The sequence below is a fragment of the Schistocerca piceifrons genome, chromosome 3, assembly GCF_021461385.2.
Source record: "Schistocerca piceifrons isolate TAMUIC-IGC-003096 chromosome 3, iqSchPice1.1, whole genome shotgun sequence".
NCBI lineage: Eukaryota > Metazoa > Arthropoda > Insecta > Orthoptera > Acrididae > Schistocerca > Schistocerca piceifrons.
This window is the reverse complement of record NC_060140.1, coordinates 327,061,470-327,074,824: the sequence shown is the minus strand read 5'-3', so window position 1 is coordinate 327,074,824 and position 13,355 is coordinate 327,061,470. Positions and strand designations below refer to the sequence as shown.

Sequence of the window (13,355 nt, the reverse complement as noted above, 5' to 3'; positions counted from 1 at the left end):
ATGTTTGCTGATGGTACAACCATACTAGTCAAGGTCCAAACCCAACCCTAGCAGACACTGTTCGGATGATAGCAGGAGATGCATACAAGTTGTTCACTTAAGTCATACTCTCACAAAGACTCTTTTAGCACCAGAAGACATTAGTGATCATACTCTGAATGAAAAACACTGTGTAAAATTCCTGTGTGCAGCTGGATAACAAGTTAAAATGTTATCAACACATGGGTAAACTAATAAAGAAGCTCACTACATGATTTACCTCATAGAACAATTTCCAGTTGCGCTGACCTAGAGACAGGGGTGTTGGCTTATTTTTAGGCTGACGAGATTTCAAAGAGAAAATTCTGAGACACTTGTGTTTATACTTTATCCCTAAGTTCATTACTACACTTACATTTACCTTTCTTGTCAGTTATCATGATTTTCAAATTTATAATAGGTCTATGATCATGCAGCAACTGAAAAACCCATAGCGAGAATTTATCTTTGATTTGTGTATTGGAAAGGAACATGTAGGTACATTATAAATCAATAAAATTCTTTTCTCCAGAAATGAGAGAGACTGGCATATACTTTTTTATAGTAATAACCTGGATATATTTTCTGCTGTTTCTAGTCACTTACTAGCTATTTAGGTACAATTTGTTCATCCTAAAAATTGTGTAATGGTACTAATCAATAATCAGATACAAATTATACATTTCCCATTAAATTTAAGTTTTCATTTGACCACAGACTGGTAGGGTACGTCAAACAATATTCAGTAAGCACTGCTAACAGATGCTGCATACCTCACATTCTTAACAAAAATTACCTTTCATATCGCTGCAGTTCCAATAGGAGAAATGGTTTCAGCGATGCTCATGCATACCTCCTTTGGTTTTGGTTTTACTTGTCTTGAGGGCCACAAAGTGGAAGCTGTCAAGTCAGAGGCAAGGGTAGGTGATACCTGCTTTTCTTTTCAATATAGATGTTATTCTTTTTTTGGGCATAAGATCAGTTAAACAAAGTGCAGTAGGCCTATAGGGGGGTATTGTGAATATATATATTTGTGTAATGCTCTACTTTTAGGAAACCTGTTTTTCATAAATATTTAATTAAATGAGAAATATTATTGCACATATTTTGTTTCTTGATTGAAAACTGGGACAACTATGTGTCCTGAATGATTTTCTTGGGATGCCAGGACATTTATGTGAAAACCAGGACTGTCCCAGCAAAATGGGGATGTCTGGTCAGCTACTTATTTTGCATATTTACACTAACTGTTGTGTTATGGAATTATCTTCTGGAACAGTACACCTAAAGTGAATAAAGTGTTTGTTCAGTAAAAGTGAGCAGTAAGAATATTACGTAAAGTGAACAATCATATATCTTGCAGAAGCCTTTTTAAGGATTTTGGAATTCTCATATTTACTTTCCCTTACTTTTAATCCTTAATTTTTGTTGTTGCTGATACTAAAAATTAGTTTCAACTGAACTGTGATGTATATAGGCACAATGCGAGACACAAAAATAATTTCTATGCAGACTTTCCCTCTTTGAACAATGTTCAGAATGGAGTTATGTACTCTGGTAGTAAGATACTCAACAAGCTGCTGTCTAACATAAAACAAGAATTATGGAATGCCTACCAATTCAAAAACAGTTAAAACCAGACCACATTAGCCACTTTCTAAATATTACGTGAACAACATTCAAGTTCTGTTGACGACCTGACATCTAGCTGTGAAAATATAATGTAAATGTATAGATAAAAAATATGCTCACCAAACGAAGGCAGGAGAAAACACGCATAAAGTTTATATATGTTTGACACTGCGTCAGCTGTGGGGTGGCGGAGGCTGTTATTTGAAGGTTATGTTATTCTTGAAGGATCAAATTTGCCAAGATCATTAGTAGTCTTTTTTATTACAATTACCAGTTTTGACAAATCTATGCTGACTTTTTTTCTATCAGGACTTTTGGTACAGCTCTGTGTTGATGAATAATCTGAATTACATTTATTGTAAACTTACTGTAAAAAATGACATTGAACTACAGTTATTAGAAGTTTACATGTAAAGGATGACAATGTATATTTCATTGCAAATTTTAAATTATTTAAAAAATGACACTGTATGTTTTCAAAACATAGTGAATCTGAATTAAAATTTTGTGTAAATTGCCCTAAAATAATTTTAATGAGACAGGGTGGTACATGTATCATAATTTATCAGTTATCAACACAAATATGTATATAACTGTGTACTTACTTATTTTTGAAAATATTATATTAGCTAAGTCACTATTGTGGTGCAAGTGATTATTGTATGCTTGGACATCAGTACAACATTTTTATGTTTAATCATGTGGTATTTCATTTGTGTCATGCTGGTGTCCCACCCCACTTTTTATAACAGTTTGACGCACCACTATGTGACTTTCAGTGTTGTAAAAAGTTTGTATGCCTAATACAACATTCTCAAGTTGCAGTAATGAACACAGTGATTATATGAAATCATATGTTTTTGAACCATCTTCACTTGGGATGTTTGTTTGTGTAATTTTCAGACCCATTGATGACAGTGTAGATCTGTTGAAACTGGTAATAGTAATAAAAAGAATTACTAGCGATCTCGGCAAACTTGGTTTTTCAACAATAATACATATAAAGGTATTGAAGTTTGCAAGTTTTTGGATCCAGTGGCTCTTTCTTCTGGCAAAAAATTTTGAAGGAGAAGGAAGGGTGCTGAAAGAAAAGGACTGGTGAGGTTTAGGAAATGGGGAGAGTTTAGAAAAGTCACCCAGAACAGTGGATCAGGAGGTACCTACCGGGTGGGATGAGAAGGAAAGACAGAGTGCAGGGGAAGGCACCACACAAGATTTGAAAACCTGAGAGCTTAAAGGAGGAAGATAGGGTCAAGAGCAAGACAGGGATCAATGACAAAACACCGTGCGTGAGTTAATAAAAGTGAAAAGCTAAGTGCATTGTATGTGATAGAGGTGTGTGTGTGTGGGGGGGGGGGCAGACAGATCAGATAATGAAAGAGACAGAAAACTAAAAGGAAGTGGAGAAAGGAAAAGTTACTGAGAAGAAATGCTGAGACCGAAGAAATTAACATGAATTAAGGTAGGGTGAGTCGTGAGAACCAGGGATATTGTGTAACGCCAGTTCCCATCTGCGTATTTCTCAGAAACGTGTCTGGGGGAAGAATCCAGGTACCCCATGCAGTGAAACAGGCACCATGGTCATGACTGTCATTTTGTAGAGAACACTTTACAACAGAATTTTTGTGTGTTGCCAGTATACATCCTCTGCCTATGCTCATTCATCCTAACTGATAACTTGGTGTTAGTTATGTCAATATGAAAGGCTGATCAGTATTCTCATAACAGCTGGTACATGGTGTATGTCATTTCACAGATGGCTTTCCCTTTGGTAGTATATGTTTTGCCAGTTACAGGAGCGGTGTAGGTGGTGGTAGGAGAGTGCATATGACAAGTCATACAGCGGGTTTGGCAATAGGGGTAGGAGCCAAAGGATAGGGAAATGGGTGCAGAAGTGCACCGGGTCCTACAAGAATACTGCGGAGATTGAGAGAGTGGCGAAAAGCTATTCTAGATGTGATGGGCAAAATCTTTGCCATAAAGACTCATGGTGAGACTGGCTCATTCAAATCCTTGGAATCTCCCAATACATTCTCCCAGTTAAATTTCAGATAGTGCTCTCCATGGAAAGTGGCATGGGGTACTATGCCACTTTCCTTGATGTTGACATCATCCTCACCGAGGGTTAGCTGCACACTTCTCTTCACATCAAACGTACTAACAAACAACAGCACTTACATTTTCAAACAATGGAACCTCTAGGTGAGAATATCAACACTTTAGGAAAAGACAAATTGCCACTTACCATAAAGAAGACATGTTAAGTTGCAGACAGGCACAATTAAAATACACTTACATAAAGCTTTCAGCCACAGCCTTCATCAGCAAAAGAAAAATACACACAATTCAAATACACAAGCAAGCACACCTCATGCACACGACTGCCAACTCCTGCCTCACAGGCCGAAATGCCGGGATGCCATATCGGCTCGAGATGCTGGAGTTGGTGGTCATGAGTACTAACATTTTGACAGTTGCCATCATTTCCATGTCAAACATTCTCTCCTGTACAGCCATAGCATTCAAGGCAAACGTGTTTGTTTCGATGCAGGCTCTTTACAGCATTACGCTAGCATTCTCACCTCAGCCTTCACTGTATGTAATTACCCTAGTTCAAAAGCACATTTCCCAGGCCATTACATCCAAAACTGGTACTGCTAATCCCTCCAAAAAACACTGAGGAATGCACATCTTGTCACTCAGTATTATCCTGGTCTTTACTGTATTAATCAACTACTTCGATAAGGCTGTGACTTTCTAAAATCATGCACTGAAAGGAAGTGCATTCTGTCTGACGTTTTGCCCAACATGCTTAGAATAGCTTTTCATCTATCTCCCAGTCTCCACAATATTCTTGCCAAATCCTATGCTGCTCCTGCATTCATATCCCTACCCTGTGGCTCCTACACCTGTGACCATCCCCATTGTAAGACTTTCCCTATGCACTCTCCTACCACTTCCTATTCCAGCCCTATAAATGTCAAAACATACACCATCAAAAGAGAAACCTGCCTTGACACGACACATGTCACGTACCAGCTCTTATGGAAACACTGCTTAGCCTTTTATGTTGGCATGACTACCAACTAGTTATCAGTTAGGATGAGTGGACATGGGCAGAGGGTGTATACTGGCAACACACAATATCCTGTTGGAGAGCCGGCTCTACAGTGTGACAGTCGTGACCACAGTGCCTGTTTCACCACATGTCTCGTGTGGATTCTTCTCCCAGACACCAGTTTCTTACATCTCCACAGGTGGGAACCGGCTTTACAACATGTCTATCGTTCTCACCACCCACTTGGCCTTAATTTACATTGATTTTTTCTGTCTCAGCATTTCTTCTCAGTAACTACTCCTTTCTCCACTCCCCCTTAGTTTGCTATATCTTTCATTTTTTGACCTTTCTATTTTGTCCCGCCCTCCACCTCTACCACATACAGTGCAATTAGCTTTCCACTCTTATTTATTCATGCACAATGTTTTGTCAGTAATCTCTGTCTGGCTTATGACCCTATCTTCCATCTTTAAGCTCTCATACTTTCAAATGTTGTGTGGTGCAGTCCCCAACAATCTTGTCTTTCCTTCTCATACCATTCGGTAAGCCTCCCACGATGCAGGGTTTTGAGCAACTTTTCTGAACTCTCCTCATTTCCTGAACCTGACCTGCCCTTTTTCTAAAGATTTTAATACCTTTGCATGTGTTTTCACCTGCTGTCACTTGGTAACTTGATGTTTTATCTATACAATTACATTATATTTTCAATAATTGATTACTTTTAGTGACATTTGGCTGTGTTTGTTATAAAGCTGTATGACAAGTAGTAATAATGTACGCTACACAGGGCTCATTATTTATAAATGTAATAATTTTTTCTTTGAAAAATACCATTGTAATCAGGTAGATATAAAATATAACAAAATAGGGGAGGCAGCACTTTTTTTCAAAGAAGGGGCTTTCTTACCAAGGAGAGCAAATAGACTATTCTTCAGTCACATGCAAGGACAATGTCTAGCACCATGTATGAAACAAAACATTTTAGTATGATCGCGTGTCAGAAAACTCACTTAACAACATGTTGTTTCTCTTAGTGGTAAGTGCTGTATCCCTCAGCCACAGTGAAAGTGGCTTGGATGACAAGGTTTTTCAGACTATACCACTGATGATACACTGCTCCATTGACTTACACAGAGAGTGACACTTCAGACAGTGGGCTTGCCCCTTGTCTCCACATAAACCGACATGCTGCAACCAGTGCTCTATGGGATGGCATAAGTAGGCACTCCTTTGCACAGGTAGCCTCAAGTGTTTGCTTGATTTATGTTCCTATGCTACATTCCAGCCACTTCCCCAGTGACAACTCTTGGCTATTCCATGGATTTGCTACAGTTTATTGTGTTGGCCGGGTTCTCACTTGCTGTTTACCAACAAATAAACTTGCACTTGGTTCTGCGCATCAGACTTGTGTTATTTATAAACAACTCACATCTCTTGAGGTACACAACAAGCAATGGATGGCCATACTACTGTAATACTTAGCTGTGTGGTCAGCTGCATCCTCAATGACACCTGTGGTTCCATTGTTCCTGTCACTGCAGGATAGAACTGATGACTAATAAACGTACTTGCATCAACTACTTTATAATTTCAACACTTTCAAAGTAAATGACACTGTTCTTCAAAAACTTTTCCTTTTGTCTTGGTCATCACAGGAAGATGATCATGACAGGTTGTTGTTATCCAAGATCTGGATGTACTTTCAGAGTACTATAGTTACAAAATGTATACAACCTTTTCCGGATCAGAAGTCTACCACTGTCAAAAATTGCAATCTGAATTGTACCATGACTGGGTATCAGATCTTAAAGGATTGAGTCTCCGTCGTCATTGCAATTATTTGTGTGTATATGAACAATGCAAACAATCGTGCTGTTTCCATAACTGGGGACTGTGTGCACTTGCCAAAGAAGTTCATACCCAGGTGTTAAAGTCTTTGGATCCATGAAGTTCTCAGAATTGTGCAAAATTTCAAATTCTCACAAAAGACTGAAAAGTTGCCTGATCAGAAGGGATAAACAATCAGTTCATTTGATGGGGAAGCAGGCTATGGTTGGATAGAAATAGTAAACAACAGAGATCATGGAATCATGCATTCATGTTTTTGAGGTTCGGAATCTTCCTCCAATTATCCTAATCACAGTCCAGCATCACTTAAATCCCAAATTGCACTGACTTCTTGTACAGAGTGTTTTGTGCACCACTCACTCCATCAGTGCCGAAAGTAATACAAAATTTTCTTTTGTTGTAAGAAACGTGGTCATGTTAGCAGTGTTTGTAATTCTTGTGTTCTTGTAAGACCACAAAGCTGCATAGTAGTGATTCAGTGCATAAAATTGGAACTTTAATAAACCCAAAAATGGGGAATCTACAAAAATTGTTAATAGATCAACTGATCTTTGATAACTCAGGTGGACACAGGGGCTTCTACATTGGATGTCAGTTGGAATATTTATGTAGGTGTTGGATCAACTCCATTACAACCATTTGACAAAAAATTTACAACGTAAAGTGGACAATACAGATAAAAGTAGCAATTCAAATTGAAGAAGCATCAGATAATTGTGTAGCTAGACAGGTTTCCCTTTTAGTCATTAGTTGATTGAATACAGATAATATTTTTAGTCTAGGTGCTTTCATTTAGTAACAAGAAAACTAAGATTCCATTCCAAGCCGTTATGAATTATATACAAAGATCTCAGACCTCTTTTCTCCTGGGATAGGCTGCATAAAATACATACAAACCCAGATTCATGTAAGGCAATCCTCAGTTTCCCATTTTCTCTGAGCTTGACCCATATTCCACACCTATCACAACAGACCTACAGTGAACATGACCACTTACAGAAACAAAATGTCATTGTGCCCATCTCATCTAGTTCGTGGTATCTCTGGTAGTAGGTCAGGAGGCACACAGCTCCCTTAGACTGTGTGGGGACATCAAGGCAATAAATTATCAAATTTTTGCATAAATATTTCCAATCCCTCGTCATGAAGAGTTTCTAAACAGAAACGAGGTTAATGCCACACCAAGGTCAACCTAATTGGTGTCTATTTACAACTTGCATTGCATTCAGACCCGCAACAGATATTTCAGTTTTGAACACACCATTTGGATGATATTATTATCAAAGGCTTCCATTTGAAATTTCCAATGTCCCTACTATCTCTGAGCACTGTCTAGAACAGTTGTTCCATAATGTTCCTGTGTGTCGCGATTATCTTGCTGACATAATTGCCATGGATGCTAATACATATAAGCATCTGCACAACCTTTTTATGGTATTCACTAATTTGCCGAATGTGGACCTGAAATGCTATCTAATGAAATATTACTTTAAATAAACAATCTAAGTTTCATAATTGGCAAAAAGAGTAAATTTCCTACTTGACAGCATGTATAAGCCTTTGACAGTGTGACACCTCCAAAGGTGTATGGTGATCAAAAGTGTGACAAAGCATTTCACATCCTCAAACACGCATCAGAGTCTGTGCCTTGTCTATTTCCATATCCTGCAGGGAAATCATTGATAATAGCAACTGATGTATCTTGATACAGCATTGGGGCATTCTTGTCACATCGTCAATGAGATGGTTCCGAGCACTTCATTGCATCCATGGTGTGATGGACTACAAACTTTTATTGGCATTCTTTGGGCCTTGATATTCTTTACTGTCTTTTTTGTTGGCTGAAACCCCCGAGGGTAATGCTATGCCCTTGGTATTCAGTAGAAGGTTGGGAAGACTTATCCAAATAGCACTTGATACCCATGTCCCGCAATGTCTGATACAGAAGCAAAAGGTTGTGAAAATGGTCTTCACTGGTGGGACCAGCGATGACAGTGTCGTCAGGGTAGTTGGTACAACAAGGGATTAGGTATGTGAGCTGCTCCAAGTAATGTTCAAAGAAAGGCCAGAGTGCTGACGACTCCATAAACCAAGTGGCTGTACTGGTAGAGAACTATATGGCATATTGATGACAAGGATCTGATGAAACTCTTCATCAAGTGGTTGCTGTAAATATGCTTCTTACAAATCCAGTTTTGAAAAATAATGTCCCCCCACCAGTTTTGTTACGTGTTCTTCCAGACGGGAAATGGTATATGTATTGGGCACAGACGGCGAATTGATTGTCACCTTGAAATTACTGCAAAGGTGGAGCTTGCCATTGGTTTCTTAATAATCACTAATGAAGTAACTCATTGACTGGATGGTATGGGTTCCAAGGCACCTAAAGCTGCCTGCCTATCTAGTTCTTTTACTTAATCACAAAGTGCCAGTAGCATAGGCTTGGTATAAAAGATACGAGGTCACGCTGTGAATTTCAGGGTGATACATGGTGCATAATCTGTGGCGTTGCGAATAAAGGATGGAATGTTCCTTGCACATACCATCCAATTCGTAGTAGGGAACGAGGTCAGACATTAAATGTCTCAAGTTGGCAACCATGAATCCAGACTCCGTGAAAGCATCCAAGTGAAACAAATTTTTCATAAACGCACTGCCCACTACGAGGAGCATCAGTGAGCCCACCACTGCCTTGTATGCCATCTCTGCAATAAACTATCAAAGAATAGGAATTTGTTGTCAGTAGGCAGTGGAGGGGAATCAAGGTGCAAGGAAGTGTTAGAGTGATGCTTCTGTGCTGGTATGCACTTGAAGTCGAAGGGGGCATGCTGCTGATATGCACATTGATGAACATTTTGTTAGAAGCAGTTGCAAGATTGTCATACACATGGCCAACGACGTCGGTGCCTGTAGCTTGAGAGTTCAAAGTCACAGCTGAAGCTGACCTGTAGTTGCACACAAGTACTAAATGTCCTTGCTTTTGACAGTGATGGCAAGTAGCCCAACACTGAGGACAGGCCAGCTGGTCATATTGAATGAAACAAGCTGGACTGGACGGCAGGGGCTTGTGGCTGGGCATGTTGCATTGCCACAAAGTCTGTCTCCAAAACAGGTGCTGGAATGTGTGTGCCTTCTATCATCTAAGACTAGGGATATAACCGATGGCCTGCAGCCCAGGAAATTTGAAATGCTTGTGGTGCCTTAACTACTTCTTCTAACTTCTTAACTACTTGAACTGCAATTCCCCGTCAGCAGATGCCTTTATCAGAGCCTGACCTGATAATAGCATCCCAAACTATTGTGTCCACATAAGATTCCTTAGAGTGTGCATTAACAAAATGACACTTTTGACTAAAAACCTTGCAACTCTGCAGCCCTTCTGCTAAAATTTATGGAGTTGTTTCCTGCATCGGCAAAACACCACTCTCTTGGAAATCACATGGGTAAGCTTGAAGTCAAAAAATGAAACATTTCCTCGAATGACAGAGATGTAGGGTCCTCAAGGAGGCTAACTTTCCTAACAAGTGGTACATCTGGAGAAATATCAACGACAAAAAGAGAGCTTTGAGAGAGTCGGTGTAAATTACCTTGAAGGCCATGAAATATTGCTCTAGGTGTTCCTCATATGATTCTCAGTCTTCTTCGTAGGCGGGGAAAGGTGGCAGAAAGGGTGGGAAATTTTGAGGCTATATTAACAGGCCTGTCAGCACTCTGTCAAACATTGCCATGTGTTCTTATTGCTGCATTTCCAACCACCTCTGGCTCTCCAGCAGCTGCCGTGAACGCTGAAGAGAAACCTCCAAGACATGCCTGTCGACATTGCAACTTTGTTAAAAAACACACGTGAATAGTGATCCCATTCACTGCCATTTGTGTAGCTACACACATAAATAAGTACACATAGAATAAATCACTTTAATGACAATGGTGATCATTAGTTCCATCCAAGGTCTGTGTACATAGCTAGGCCGAGTCCCAACAAGTGACAAACGTCTTGGGAGCAGAGTCAAGTGAGCATATGAATGAACCATAAAAGAATCAGGCAGAGAGCCCTATGATCCAGGATTTTAGTACAGAGGTTGCTAGTCAGATTCACAAGGTGGCACTGCACACACCGTCCTTGATGTGATACTGATGTCGCTGTTTGATTTACATCTACAGCCATACTCCGCAAGCCACCTGCTGGTGTGTGGCGGAGGGTACCTTGAGTACCTCTATCAGTTGTCCCTTCTATTCCAGTCTCGTATTGTTTGTGGAAAGAAGGATTGTTGGTATGCCTCTGTGTGGGCTCTAATCTCTCTGATTTTATTCTCATGGTCTATTCGCGAGATATACGTAGGAGGGAGCAATATACTGCTTGACTCCTCGGTGAAGGTATGTTCTCGAAACTTCAAAAAAAACCCTGTACTGAGCTACTGAGTGTCTCTCCTGCAGAGTCTTCCACTGGAGTTTATCTATCATCTCCGTAACGGTTTCGCGATTACTAAATGATCCTGTAACGAAGTGCGCTGCTTCCGTTGGATCTTCTCTATCTCTTCTATCAACCCTATCTGGTACGGATCCCACACTGCTGAGCAGTATTCAAGCAGTGGGCGAGCAAGCGTACTGTAACCTACTTCCTTTGTTTTCGGATTACATTTCGTTAGGATTCTTCCAATGAATCTCAGTCTGGCATCTGCTTTACCAACGATCAACTTTATATGATCATTCCATTTTAAATCACTCCTAATGCGTACTCCCCGATAATTTATGGAATTAACTGCCACCAGTTTCTGACCTGCTATATTGCAGCTAAATGATAAGGGATCTTTCTTTCTATGTATTCGCAGCACATTACACTTGTCTACATTGAGATTCAATTGCCATTCCCTGCACCATGCGTCAATTCGCTGCAGATCCTCCTGCATTTCAGTACAATTTTCCATTGTTACAACCTCTCGATATACCACAGCATCATCTTCAAAAAGCCGCAGTGAACTTCCGATGTCATCCACTAGGTCATTTATGTATATTGTGAATAGCAATGGTCCTATGACACTCCCCTGCGGCACACCTGAAATCACTCTTACTTCGGAAGACTTCTCTCCATTGAGAATGACATGCTGCGTTCTGTTATCTAAGAACTCTTCAATCCAATCACACAATTGGTCTGATAGTCCATATGCTCTTACTTTGTTCATTAAATGACTGTGGGGAACTGTATCGAACGCCTTGCGGAAGTCAAGAAACACGGCATCTACCTGGGAACCTGTGTCTATGGCCCTCTGAGTCTCGTGGACGAATAGCGCGAGCTGGTTTCACACGATCGTCTTTTTCGAAACCCATGCTGATTCCTACAGTACAGCTGGTCGACGTTAGAGATATAGGTCTATAGTTCTGTACATCTGTTCGACGTCCCTTCTTGAAAACGGGGATGACCTGTGCCCTTTCCCAATTCTTTGGAACGCTACGGTCTTCTAGAGACCTACGGTACACCGCTGCAAGAAGGGGGGCAAGTTCCTTCGCGTACTCTGTAAAAATCGAACTGGTATCCCATCAGGTCCAGCGGCCTTTCCTCTTTTGAGCGGTTTTAATTGTTTCTCTATCCCTCTGTTGTCTATTTCGATATCTACCATTTTGTTATCTGTGTGACAACCTAGAGAAGGAACTACAGTGCAGTCTTCCTTTGTGAAACAGCTTTGGAAAAAGACATTTAGTATTTCAGCCTTTAGTCTGTCATCCTCTGTTTCAGTACCATTTTGGTCACAGAGTGTCTGGACATTTTGTTTTGATCCACCTACCGCTTTGACATATGACCACCATTGCTCAGTGGCTGGACCCATGCCTCCAGGTGTTGGCAAGTAGAATCATAACGAGATGAGTCAGTGCCTCGCTTCTTGTTATGTTTATCGCCAGTAAGGGGTCTGGTGTGACAGATGTGGTAACATAAGCTTACAAAAGAATTAACCGTAGCCAAGTATGTCACTTTTATCCGACACCATCTCCTGTTAGCTGATGGCTCCATGCTGCGCTCTTAAGGTCTCTGTTTTTATTGAACAGGTCTACAGTCACCATTCCACAACACTTGCCAAGAGAAACAGAAAAATGCCTAAGCAGAATTTTGCACTTCAGCCAGGAATGCACTTCCGGTCCTCTCTGTGTTCTGTACTGCGTTAAATAACTTCATGGATCATGAAGAGTCACATAATCCTGACTTCAGAAATATGCAAACAAAGCAGCTGACTCCCCCATTTCTTGGGCTCCAAACTGTGCTACAAAATTATACAACATGTACGTTTTCCAGCCAATCGAAACAATTGCGGAATGTAGACATTCTCATTGTCCATATCCTGCTATTATTTTCAGTGCTTCTGTAAGGTACTGCCTTCTGGCAGGACCTTAAGAACTTTCTCTGCAGTGGATGATGGAAAACACCAGCCATTATGAGGAAATTACTCACCTTGCAAGCTATGTAGGCTCTTGCCACTACCCAATTAGGAGGAGTGGGGAAAGACTGGCCTATCAGCTCCAGGCTCAAGAAAGGCTCATTCCCCAACCAGAAACTGGCTAAGGTGACTACAATAGGGCTAGCATATATGGTTGGCCAGGAAGTGGTATATTACAGTATGAAATAAATAAAGAACTGTATATTTTGAAATCAGCTGTAGTAGCCAATATATGCGCTACGAATGGTAGTCTGAATACTTGTAATAAAAGAAATAAAAAGGAGGAAGCAAGACAGAAGAACGTAGACAGTCAGTTCGAGAGCAACAGGAAAATGAAATATATTGGTGTGTAAATATTCAGACAAAGTTGTACA

At 40.3% G+C, this 13,355-nt stretch overlaps 1 protein-coding gene across 2 annotated transcripts in view; it reads left to right on the top strand.

Annotated features, from left to right (window-relative positions):
• The window catches only part of LOC124788140 (GATOR complex protein WDR24), a 141,559-nt gene that overhangs the window by 31,536 nt on the left and 96,668 nt on the right, over positions 1-13,355 (top strand). The window lies entirely within an intron of this gene.